The 12,985-nt window shown below is 42.4% G+C and overlaps 1 pseudogene; it reads left to right on the forward strand.

Moving 5' to 3' along the window:
* Positions 1-11,202: 11,202 nt before the first annotated feature.
* Positions 11,203-12,331, forward strand: LOC112102289 (annotated as a pseudogene).
* Positions 12,332-12,985: the final 654 nt, after the last annotated feature.

Consider the following 12,985-nt stretch of genomic DNA (forward strand, 5'->3'; position numbering starts at 1 on the left):
TCCATGCCCTGTGATTTGCAGGGCCACATTTTAAAAATGACATTCATATTCCTTCTAAGCTTATACCAGGTCACCACACAGGTACTTCTGCAGCCACATGAGTGCACGTTCACTACTCGTATATCCTAAGAAATACTAAAGAAATTTAATTCTCAGCTTTTAAGAGTCAGCAGTTCAAAAGGTTATTTAGTTTAGATTTCACATTCAGCCGCACACTAACAAAACCAGGATTTGCAGCAAAATTTGCCATGAGATGATATTTTAGCCAGACAAATAACATTTCTGGAGCCTTTGGTACTTTTACCGGAGAAGTGGGGTAGAAATTTAGTCTGCTTTCCACCTTCACGCTCCAACTTTAATTGCTTTTCTTCAAAAGATTCCTATAGGCCTGCTTCAAAAGAATAGAGATTGGTGTTCTTCCTTTGATCTTGTTTTCCCTTCTGATTCCTGGTATATTTAGCTGCTTTATTCACCTGTTCACTCTCAATGGAGGTCTTTGTTTCAAACAACAGATTTGCCTTCTGATTTAGTGCTTAATTTAACTCATTTATCTTTTCTTCTTCTTTTTTTGGCTATACATTCACACTTCAGAGATTTTTTTTTTAAACTTTTATCAAGGTGTGAGACTGGCATATAACATATTCTACCACAATCTCAAAGTACCACACAGCCACAATATTAAGACACTCTTAAATCTATGTTAGATTTAAAAAGAAGATGTACATGTTTGAGAAAAAAAGGATTGGAAGGAATTAGAAGCCAAATAACAATTGTGATCAGTTGATCTATTAAACTAGAATGAAAGTACTTTTGGCTGGCTAGGTTGAAATATTTTGTTGTATTGTATTGTCCCATGAATAAAACAAAATCAGGGGGTTTTATATATGTATTGTTTTCTTACCCTTCACTCTCAAGGTTACTACAAAAACTGAGGGCTTATCCACATGGAGAAAATGACTGACAGAACCTTAGTGGAATAGCTTATTCAGCTATAGCTATGCTAGTCAGCTTCCCCATGAAGACAAGATCTCAGGGTTGCAGTATTTATGTTCTTCGCACTAAGGTTTTTCAAGCCCTGATAACAACTGCAGAGGAGCTAACATCACACGTAGTAATGGCCATCTTTTCTCTTTATCAGACACACTTATAATCTCAGACAGGAATAATTTGTCCAAAGTACTGATCATTGATCTATTGAGTGGGACCTATTGTATTAACAGTAGTCAAGAAACTGCTGCACTGTGGTTATTTATTCCATACAAAAGTCTATATTGAAACAACTTTGATGCTGGAAAGTCAAGTGCTCAGAAGATCAGAAATGGTAAAACTGAGGTGGCCTGTGAAACCTTAATTCAACCTCCTTGTACATATGGATTATGACACACTACCTAATTATATGATCTCATGCTATTTGTTCCACAGGACCATAACTCATTAGTACCCAGGAAGAAGATTCCTTCCCACATGCAACCATAAAAGAGCTGAATGTGTAAATGGTGTTTTGGTTTGGTGGCTGAACTGAAAATTCGGGGGAGAGGGGTCTGACTGGATTGAACTGAAATTGATTTTTTTCCCACTAAAAGAAAAGAACCGAAAACATTTTGTTTGGGTCAAATGAAATGTTTCATCATCATTTCAAAATGGTATTTTGAAATGTCCATTTGAAATGTCAGTTCATTTTGAAACAAAATGTCCAGACAAACTGTATTGACTTTCTCTAATTTTCCCCCCATTTTTTTATACATCTGAAATGTTTCAACAAATTCGACCCAAACTTACTATTCATCCAATAAATTTCACCCAGCTCAAAGCTATAGTATTGCTCTATGTGGGTGCTCTGAATCACTGAGTGAGGGCCAGTGGAGGTTGGGAGCGCGTGCAGTGCTGTGAGGCAGGAGTTGGAAGATACCATTTAAAATTTCTGGCTCATTCAGATGCTGTTGTAGTATTTTCTGTAGTTTGTGTCAGCCAAAACTGGACTGATTTTCACAAATACCTACATCAAAAGGCACTTATCTGACTTTAGAACTAGTCCTCTGCCAAATGTTAACTTCCAGTTTCCCCCATTCCTGCTATAACCATGGCAAATATTTTACATCTAAGTTTTGGCCACATGTATCTGTTGCTAACACCCAACAAAACTGGTGAAATATAATGTTTACCCTGGTTTTCCTAAAACTTAAAATAATAAATAATTATAATAACAAATAAATAGATTAGATTTTTATCTGCACCTACATAAAGGCTAAAAAAAAATGTGAAAAGTCAAAAACATCACTGACCAAATTCATGCCCAATCAGCTTTGATTGACACCTGATGGGCTTTGTCTATGTAGTGAGGCACCATGGTTCCCCGCTGCCCTGGAGAGAGACGAGTCCCTCCGGACACCAGAGTGGGCAGAACCAGGGAGTTCTGAGCCTGCCCCCCAGAGGGTCAGGCATGGCACTGGAAGTATAAAGGCCAGACCCCAGAGCTCAATGAGAGAGCAGCCGCCGGGGAGGCCAGAAGCCTCCGGCCTAGCTCGTGGTTGGGAAACCCCAGCGGCCTGTGGTAAACCCCAGGACTGGCCCAACCTGCCCCATGCCAGCTACCAGGAGGAGTTGCCGAGTCTGTCCCTCACCAGCTATCCCAAGGAACCCATGGTGCTGGACGCCCCTGAGGACACCACCCTGACCCAGGTACCTCAAGAGGGGGAGTCTGGAAGTAGCCCGGGGGCAGCCGACTCTGGTCTGGCTGCAGCACTGCCAGAACCCGTGTCAGTGTGTTGCAGCCAGGATCCCCACTGACACAGCAGTGGGTCTTCTGCTGCTTCTAGGGCCCTGGGCTGCGACGCAGTGGAGTGGGAAGGCCTGCGTCCCCCTGCCATCCAACCTATAGGTGGCAGTCTCCCCCTCTCCTAGGCCCTTTGGAACCTAGGGCCTGGGCTTGCTATCATATATTATTGTTGCTCGGCCTCTGCCTGAGGGCCCGAGCGCCTGACTCACCATTGCCCTGCCCTGACCTGGGGCCTGGGCTTACTGTGTTTATTTCTACCTTCACAAAGGCCACAGAGGAAGACTCCCACGGCTGGACTAATTCCCTGCAAGACCTATTCCCAAATTTAGTGAGGTAGTGTGGTTCCCCGCCGCCCCAGAGAGAGACGAGCCCCGGCTAACCTCTCTTCAGTCTACATTAGACTTTTTTAGGAAATCTCCCAGTACCACAAGTGAACTTTAACCATCGTAGCAATGGAGTGTCAGTATAGATAGGACACTTGCATCTTTACCATATCATCAAACCCTCCTCAGAACAGGTTTAGATGATGCAGTTTTAAAAGAGATTGTGGAGGAATCAAAATCTTGTGTAGACACAGCCATGGGATAACTGATTCATATTCTCTTCAGGGAATATTGGATTTAGTGGTGGTGTAGAGTGTGACACTGCACCCCATATTCTTCATGGTGATATTATTATGATATGATTATTGCATAATTGTGATGCATTTTATGCAAGATGGGTCATGTGAGATGTCATTGGAAAGGTTGTAATTTGCTGAATATGATTATCCTATTTTTATGCATGTATCATTTTTGTATCTAAAGTTATGAATATTGACTATGTATCTGTATTTAAAATGTAGTTATACCTGGGTAATGTCCAGTAGGCAAGATGCTTTTAGTCTAGATAGTGGGTGGGCAAGGGCCTATTTAGGGCAATGGGCGATTAGGAAAAACAATAGGCCTTAGGAGAAACTCATCCCTCAAGTGGGGAGCCTTCCTAAGAATGCTACAGACAGCCTGTAAGTAATGGCTGCTATGTGTCTACAAGGTCATGTGACCAGGCCACATGACTCTGGACTCCATCTTGGGATATCAGTGTTTTTCCACAAACTGAGTTTGGAACAAAAGAGTTCCCGCCATATGCTAAAGCTATACAAGGCAGGGAGTGACAGCATTTGTTGTTCTTCACTCCCCACACAAGAAGACTCCTGGAAACACCTAAAGAACAAAGACTGAACCGGGGGAAGTGCTGGACCCAGGCTAAAGGGATTTCTAACCTGTGTATGAAAGACCTGGGAATTTCAAGCCATAAAGCAAGTGTAGCTTTCCCCTTAAGAATTTGCAGGGTTGTACCATCTCTCAGGGTGAGAAACTGCTAGTTCATATCCAATCTATCTAGTATGTTAATCTTAGTTTGTGTTTTTGTTCATTTACTAGGTAATCTGCTTTGATCTGTTTGCTATCACTTATAATCACTTAAAATCTATCTTTTGTAGTTAATAAATCTATTTTATGTTTTAAATTAAACCGAGTGTACCTTTAAGAGAAATGTCTCAGGAAAAATCTCAGCTTGGTTTAACACAAGGTCACTGTATTTTCTCTTCACATTGAGGGAGGGGTGAACTCTATGAGCTTAGGCTGTACAGTTCCCAATGCAGCGCAAGTTGATATAATTAAGGGTTTATGCTCCAGAGGGTGTGTGTGCTTGAGGAGCTGAGAATTACCTTGGCTGTAGCCTTTCTATTGTTGGTTCATGCAGTGGCTGGTCAGCCTGCATGTAACTTCAGCTGGGTGTGTCCTTACCTGTGTGAATGCTGGTGTAAGTGTAGGAGTGGGTCTGCAGTTTGTCACAGCAGCACAGTGGGGAGGGAGAGGGAGCCCAGGAGCGGGTCAGAGGGCTCAGTGGTACCCCAGTTCCAGGTGGTTCCCCGGGGGGAACCCATCACAGAGAGGATGCAAGGTACCTGCTTTGCCCCGCCCCCCATAAAGCTGAAGCATCTATAGGCAAATTCCAACCAGAACCTTGGAGCTATTGTAGCATCCCTGCTTCAATCAGCATAACTTGGCTGCTCCTTGGTTCTGCTAACCCATTATCCCAACATGTTTATCATAAAGCCCGGTTGTGTACTCTTCATAGGAGTAACAGTAGCCATTGGAATCACTAGCTAGATACTAACCCCTTTCATGTGATTATAGATGGGACTTGTAGCAATACCTATTATTAACATTGCCCAACACATCCCATTATAAGACTCTGTTTTCAGTTGCTTTTAACGGTGCCAAATTTTAACAATTTGGACTGCAATTTTTCATGCCAAGTGTCTTGATCAAACTATTATTTACTTATTTTAATTTCAGCCGTTTTTGAGAACAAGGCTAGAGAAAAATATATTTTGCTCATGTTAAAAATATATAATCTTTTCTTTAAACAGCGTTAGTGCCCCCATTCTTTGGAACTGGGACTTGAAAGTTGATAGTGTGACTTTTACATCAGGACAGTGCCCTTTGCCTTCCCCCTGAAAATCTGCATACCCTTGGCCACATTATAAGCCTTTGAATAATCACAGCTCACATAAGTAGAGATTTGTTCAATTTTAGCTGCTAAACTGTCAAAAGATTCCATCCTCACTGAGCACATTCCATTCCCTCACAGCTCCTGTGTGTGACCAGACTGTGCAAGTGTGAAGAATTGGGGCTGTCTGTATAAATTATGAAATCTGATTGATATTGTGAAATTGTATTAAGAATAACTGCAGTGTGGATCCACCATTGCTGGCAGGTCCTGTAGCCAGATACATACCAGACTGGGACAATGGGAAATAGTCAAGGTTAACAATAGTAATTACCCCTCACAAAGGTTATACTAAGCAGCAACCAGGGCTGGCTCCAGGCACTAGCCCACCAAGCTTGTGCTTGGGGCGGCACCTTCAGGGGGGCGGCGCGGTGCTCCGGCTCCGGCCGCCGGGGAGAGCGGAGCCCCAGCCGGGCTCACCGCCCTCCCCTGCCGCGCTGGGGGAGGGTGGGGCGGCAGGAGGCTTTTTTGCCTGGGGCGGCAAAAAAGCCAGAGCCGGCCCTGGCAGCAACTCAAGCCTTGGAAATCCAATCTAGTTTACCTCTTTGAAAGGAGGAAAGGTAGGCACAGTGGAAACTTACCAGGAGTAGAACAAAAGAGGCCAGGTGACCAGAAGAGGTTTAAATAAAAAAAAACTGTTGTGGAAAAAGTCACCCATGCATTGATTTTCCCCCACAAAACACACAGGAACTGGGGCCACACAGGAAGCAGAAGTATGGTGCAGGAGACAGCAAGGTCATAGAAGCAGGATAAGGGGCTCCATGAGGGAGAGAGACCGGACAGTGTACAACAACCTATCCTGCCTGAACCTAGATGATTCCCCAAGGACTCATATGGGAAGGGTGAGCTAGAAAATGATGGACACTGCTATTTCAGGTGTTTGTTTTGCATGATCTGTACTTTCCTGTGCTTTACGTGATTAAATATAAAAGAGCATAAAGGCATTGGATTGTACATATCATGTGTGTGCTGACTGCTTCATAACTATTGCATGCTCCTAAGAGAGTTAAACTGTAACCACAAACTTCAAAACTTTTCGGTGGAGTTTTGGGAGAGGGGTATGTTTAAGTAGTGGGGGTATTTTGGGGGTCAGCGCTGGTCTTGGGGCCTATGGCAGGTGGGCCGAGGAGTCCCATTTGAGAAGGCGTAACAGACTGAGAGTCAGCACAGCAGGTTGGGATGGGGCACTGGAACTGAGAGCAGAGGACCTCTCCGTGCTCTCAGTGATGCCCCAGCTGTTGCCTAGGTAGCATTGAGAAGGATGAGGTCTGATGCAAATTCAGAGAAGACAAGAGTCAGACCAAGGAGAAGGGAAAGGAATAGATTGGATGTGACCTTAAGCACTCCTGTATTCACACTCTGCACACAATTGTAATACACTTTGTACAAAATATGCCTTGTGAGGTATCATTTCAAAACTAACAACTTGCTGGTCAATAACATCATGGCAAAATGTATGCACCAACATTATATGTAAAGTTATGAGTTCCCCTCGTAGGATGTCACTAGCATATGTTCAATACCAGATACGCTTGCCTAGGTAGAGTTGTTAAACAGGTCTACCACAGACAAACAAATGTAATTTCCCCATCTGGGAGTTACTTCCAAAGTACGTTGAAAGACAAGGAAAATGTATTTACCTATCTTGTAAACAGACCCACCAAGCTAACAAGACGTGGAGGCAAACCTCACACAATCATTCAAAAATCATGAGTCCCCACAGCGTGCTCCCCCCCCCCAACAGCCATGGGTCTGTCTGAAAAATGAGATTTAAAAAAAATAATAATCTGGGATTCTTCTTCTTTACCTTCTGGTTGCTGCACCTCCAGGGTTTACTTTGGGTCACAGTTACCAATTTTTTTTCATCTAGAAACCTTAATTTCTTAATGAAAGCTTAGATTGTCAAAATTTCAGGAACTTGAACTTTAAGAAAAACAGCAAATATCACAAGACGTGTGATAAAATCATGGAAGCTGACCATGCTGTGTGACTGGGGTCAAGAAATAAAGATCAGTCTCTTATCCGCACACCAGAATGACAGACGCTTATTGGGGGTGGGGGGTGGGGTGTCTATTATGCTGTTCTGTCTGTATAGGTGTTAATAGAAAATGTGCAAGTAGAAGATGGGTAAGAATATGTAGTATTGTTTATGGGTTTTGTAGTACCAGTGAAGATCTTGGCTACCTCTGTGCAGCTATTTATGTCAGTTCTTAACTGAGGAAAGGGGTAACATGTAATATTGGTGGTTTCCTTTCCGAAAGCACCAGCACCATTTGTCTGTTATTTGCAAGACTGTGCACCCTTAATAAGGATGCCTATTTTTTATACTGTACTCTTCATCAGTAGATCTTAAAGTTCTCCACAATTTTTAATGTCTTTATTTTCAGTACACCCCAGTGAGGTAGAGAAACATTTTTATTCCCATTTTACAAAGGGGGAACTGAGGCACAGAGAGGCTAAGTGACTTGCCCAATGTCACACAGGAAATCCATTACAGCCCATGGAATTGAACCTAGATCTCTTATAGTGTAGGCTAGGGCCATAATGCCTGAACTATCCTCCCACCCTGCAGGCAGCACAGGGGAACATGTGTACCTTTATTATTTGTATGTATAGTCCCAATAATTCTGCCTTTACTGTGTGAGAAAGCAAACAACTCATCATGCTGTAAATCTTGGGAGCAATCGACAGCTGTCACAGTTTATTAAAAATATAAACTTAACTCAACTGGAAAAACTTGGTGCTCTTTGTACTGTATGATTTGGAAAGTTGATTTTTGTCTGTAAGCCTAGAAATAATTCTTTAGCCTGCCCCCTTAAGAGGCTTTCAGAACAGTAAGATCAGTGAAGCTACACATGGAGGTTGAAGCTGTAACCACCTCAGCCTACTCCAGGCCCTTAGTTATTTTTTGCTGATCTACCTTTAAAAGAGGTAAGAAATGTGTGGTAAACAGTTTTTTCCCTCTGAATGATTTTGTTCATTTAACCAGGTGGGCTAAATTAGCAAGTGTAAAAACAATCCAATGGGTAAATATTTCTGGTGGATTTACTCTGATTTATTCTGGAAAAAATGGTGGGTCTTACAGCAAAACTGACTCTGAATTATTTCAGATGAGTTTAGCAAAAATAGGCTTCTGTATTCCACCCTAGGAGGAAAATATTGAAGATTTTCCAGAAGACTTGCTTCTTTCTTTTAAATAGATTTTTTTTTTCTTAACCCATACAGCCCTAAGGATGAGATAAGATTTCTAAGGACAATGACCAGAAATAAATGAGCTCTTCTCTTAAAAAAATGACCTTGAAAAGACTTTTAAAAATACAGGCTTGTGCTTTCTTTTCCTGATTGTTTGTTTGTTTGGGTTTTTTAACTTTAGAAAAGCAAGACATGTCAAGTCTGGCTTTCTCAATTTTTTCCTGAGGATCTTGTGGTTTTTATTGTGATTTCTAACAACTCAATTGAAGGGGTGGGGATGTTGAATCTTTAGCAAAGATGCCCTTTGTCCAAAATGTTAGTTAATGGTTTTAAATAGGTGATAGCAAAAACAAATAAATTTGAGGAGTTTTAAACAGTCTGACTAAATATCGCTTCCCTTCTCGGTTGGTCAGATTTCACTCTTCTAGTCCTCCCTCTCCCGGACCCCCTCTCTCCACTTCTCTTGACATCAGAATATTCTAGTCTAGACAGGACCAGGATTTTCATTTCTTTTTAACATGTTTTTTTGGAGAGAGGACAAATTGAGGCCCTCTTTATATATCCCCCAATAGGGGCACCAGTCAAAAGTATTCCTTTTTATAGGTGATTTTTAAAATAAGCCCACTTACAGATCCTGCTGTGGACTTCAAAAGTGCTCTTCTCTCAATGGTCAGAAAGCTACTTGCTTTTATGTTCCAAGCTGTTTCTTGAATATAGAACTGCTCTGGTATCAGTATCAGTCCTGGAGTGTGACTGGCGTCACCTGTGAGTCCATACCTGGTTCTATACTGCCTCCCAAAAGCCCAGCTAGACACCATCAAGGTCTGAAGACCTAGACTTTCCAGTGTCCTAAAGGGTAAGGGTGAACTGAACAACTATTTCAAATGTAAACAAACATAGTGTAAATCCTAAATTATTTGTAATTGAGGACACTGCAAATACTTTATGAATAAACTTGAAAAATAAACTAAAAGTTTTGTTCCTTTTTAAATCTGCCACGGTTTGGGGTCCTGTGTTTCTCCTGCTGGAGTTGATGGCATCACTAACAGATCGAGAAGGGTATTATTGCTCCTTGTTTTGTATTTATTTTCAAGTATGTATTTTTTTTTAAATGATTATTAAATAAATGGAACCACCTTTCTCCAAAGATCTGTTCCCGGTGTGTTTTTTAGAGTCTGTAGCAGGGCTGGGTTAAGGCATAAGTACTATATGACTGTTTCTATGATACAGCTCCTAGAGTTACTTAAGAATCCAGCTTTCATATTAATTTGTCTTTAAGTTCCAAGCACTAATAGTTACAAAGAAAAGCATGAAAACATAACTGAGCCAATGAAATCTGTTTGGGTCTGCAGACAGAATGGAAACAATAGCTCTGAGAGAGGTGAACTGCCCTATGCCTCTCAATGGAGTGTTTCCAAAACCTACACCTCTGGGGGACCATGTCAATAGCACTCCAGCAGAGAACTATGTGTGATAGGAGAAAAGTACGATCTCCTAGATTAGCCATGACATAGTGGCAAAACTAAGGCAAGGGCAATGGAAGTGGGGGGGGGGGGATTCAAAGTATGGGCCTAATTTTTAGAGGTATTTAGCAGCCAAAACTCCAGTTGAATTAATAAGCTTAAATGTCAACACTTCTGAAAATTAAACAACACTATTTAACTTACTGTACTCGTTAAATTTTTTCAGCATCCTGTGCATTGTACTGCATTCACACCACTGTCACCATTTGTGTGGAGACAATTGATTTTGACTGTGCGTGGTGTTAGTTTAACTCATTTTTTGTGCATTCACAGAATATAATTGATATTTCTAGTACTTGTATTATACTGAGTTGTTTTTTCCCCAAGTACAAAGTGTGTGTATAAAGCAGGGGTCGGCAACGTTTGGCACGCGACTCACCAGGGTAAGCACCCTAGCGGGCCGGGCCAATTTATTTACCTGCTGACGCGGCAGGTTCGGCCGATTGCGGCCCCCACTCGCCGCGGTTCGCCGTCCCGGGCCAATGGGGGCGGCGGGAAGCGGTGCGGGTGAGGGATGTGCTGGCTGCGGCTTCCCGCCGCCCCCATTGGCCCGGGTCAGTGAACCGCGGCGAGTGGGGGCCACAATCGCCCGAACCTGCCGCGTCAGCAGGTAAATAAATTGGCCCGGCCCGCTAGGGTGCTTACCCTGGCGAGCCGCGTGCCAAACGTTGCCGACCCCTGGTATAAAGCCATCTACTCTTGAACTTAGTATAGACGTCCACAGACTTCAACAGGAGTTGGTTCAAGCCTGTATAGCACAGTAATATTCATTTAATTGAACTATAATTCTTGTGGTTGTTACTGGCCAATCAGATCCTCTATCATAACAATGGTTACATAAAGGTATCCAGCACTAATGTTTTAATTATATACTGTAGATAAGATAGCTAATAAAGATAACCTTTAATAACTAAATTACTGTATCTTTTTTTGTATGCAGTTGGTAGAGCTTACAATAGAATCCTTCGTCAATATTTCTGATATTTAATTGCAAGTTACTTTTCTCTATGGCAGTGTATTTGGGCTTCCATTTGCCCCTCATCCCAGCTGTGAAGTGCAGAGTAGTGTCCCATTCCCTGAGAGAGAGGAAGGAGCCAGCATCCCCAAAGCAGTTCCTGAACATTCTTACTCAACTCCTCTAAAACAATGGGCAGCATGAAGCTCCTCAGCAAAGATACTGAGAATGACAGTGCAGGTCAGGTGACACTGACTCCAGAACAGCCTGAAGACATGTGGCACACCTACAACCTTCTGCAGGTAGGAGACAGCCTGCAGGCCTCCACAGTCAGGAAGGTGCAGGCAGGTAACTCAGGCAGGTACTGCATTCACACCACTGTCACCATCTGTGTGGAGACAATTGATTTTGACTCCCAGGCATGCCAGCTGCAAGTCAAAGGGATAAACATCCAGAAGAATTAATAGATCAATATGGAGGCCTTCCACACCATTGAGCCGGAACTCAACTGCAAGTTTACTTTGGCCAGGAAGCACTGGGACAATGTGGATCTAGAGAAGATAGAGCAAGCCTGTGACCCAACATGCACTGTTGATGTGGCGGCAGTAGTGATGCAGGAAGGTCTTGCTCACATCTGCCTGGTAACTCCCAGCATGAGGCTCCTGCGAGCCAAGATTGAAATGAACATCCACAGGAAGAGGAGGGGCAACTGCTCCCTGTACGACAAAGCCTTGGAGGGGTTCTATGAGAATGTCATCCAAGGGATCTAATGGCACATTAACTTTGCTGTGGTGCTTATTGCCAGCCCGGGCTTTGTGAGAGAGCAGTTCTGTTACTAAATGTTTCAATAGGCAAAGAAGATGGAAAACAAGCTGCTGCTGGACCACAGACCCAAGTTCTTGCAGGTCCATTCATCTTCTGGACACAAATATACCTTGAAAGAAGTATTCTGTGATCCACCAGTAACTCTCTGATATTAGAGTAGCTGGTGAGGTTAAAGCCTTGGAAGACTTTTACTAGATGTTTCAGCATGAACCAGATCAAGCCTTTTATAGGATCAAGCATGTGGAGAAGACCAATGAAGCAATGGTGATTGATACTTTACTTCTCGTAGGGACATCCTGGTGCCAGAGAAGCTCATCACTGAACAGTAGATATGTATGGCTAGTGGAGAGTGTATGTGATAACACAGGGATTGTCAGGATATTTTCCAGTCTACATGTTTTCAGAGAACAACTAGGCCAGATGACTGAGGTGGCTGCCATTTTGCAATTCCCAGTACCAGACTTTTCTGACCAGGAAAATGATTCTTACTCAGATGAGAACTAAGTATTAAATTCATGTCTAGAAGGGGAGATTAATAAAACCAGAGTCCCATTGGCTCCTGAAAGCCGGTTATTTTATTTAGATTACAGTAACCGAAAGAATAAAAATGTCCTGTAATGTGTGTGCACACCATACACTTCCCATTTCATCAGCAAAACCATCTCTTTGCAATTGCTCATCTGCAGTTTTTCCTTCACAGAGATTGCCATGAACTTTTGAATATTACTATAAATGGTTTAATGCAGAGATGACTTGAGGCTCCAATTTAGAGCACTAGATTAGGTGCTTTATGTTTTACAGCCTGCTTACTGTACACATTTTAAGATTCCTCAGTGAATATTATGTGGTGTGGGAATATGGAGAATGACTGAGTGTTAGTTGAATCTGGACATGGTTTCACTTTGAAAAATCTGGTTATGGAGAAAATATTTCAAATGATGAAGAGATTAAAGATTGATTTAGTGGAACAGGCAACCTTTTCTGTCTTATTGGAGGAATAATTGTATATCTACAGATATATATTCAGACCTTGATTTAGGGCTTTTGACCAAATGAGTTTGGTAATTTCATTTTTTGTCCCTGCTTATTTACAAAACTGCTACATAGTGGCAAAGCAGTGGTCTCTGCTCAAGAGAAGCCTAAATGCAGGGGAAAATA

The sequence above is a fragment of the Terrapene carolina genome, unplaced genomic scaffold (assembly GCF_002925995.2).
Source record: "Terrapene carolina triunguis isolate 2854851 unplaced genomic scaffold, T_m_triunguis-2.0 Scaffold22, whole genome shotgun sequence".
NCBI lineage: Eukaryota > Metazoa > Chordata > Testudines > Emydidae > Terrapene > Terrapene triunguis.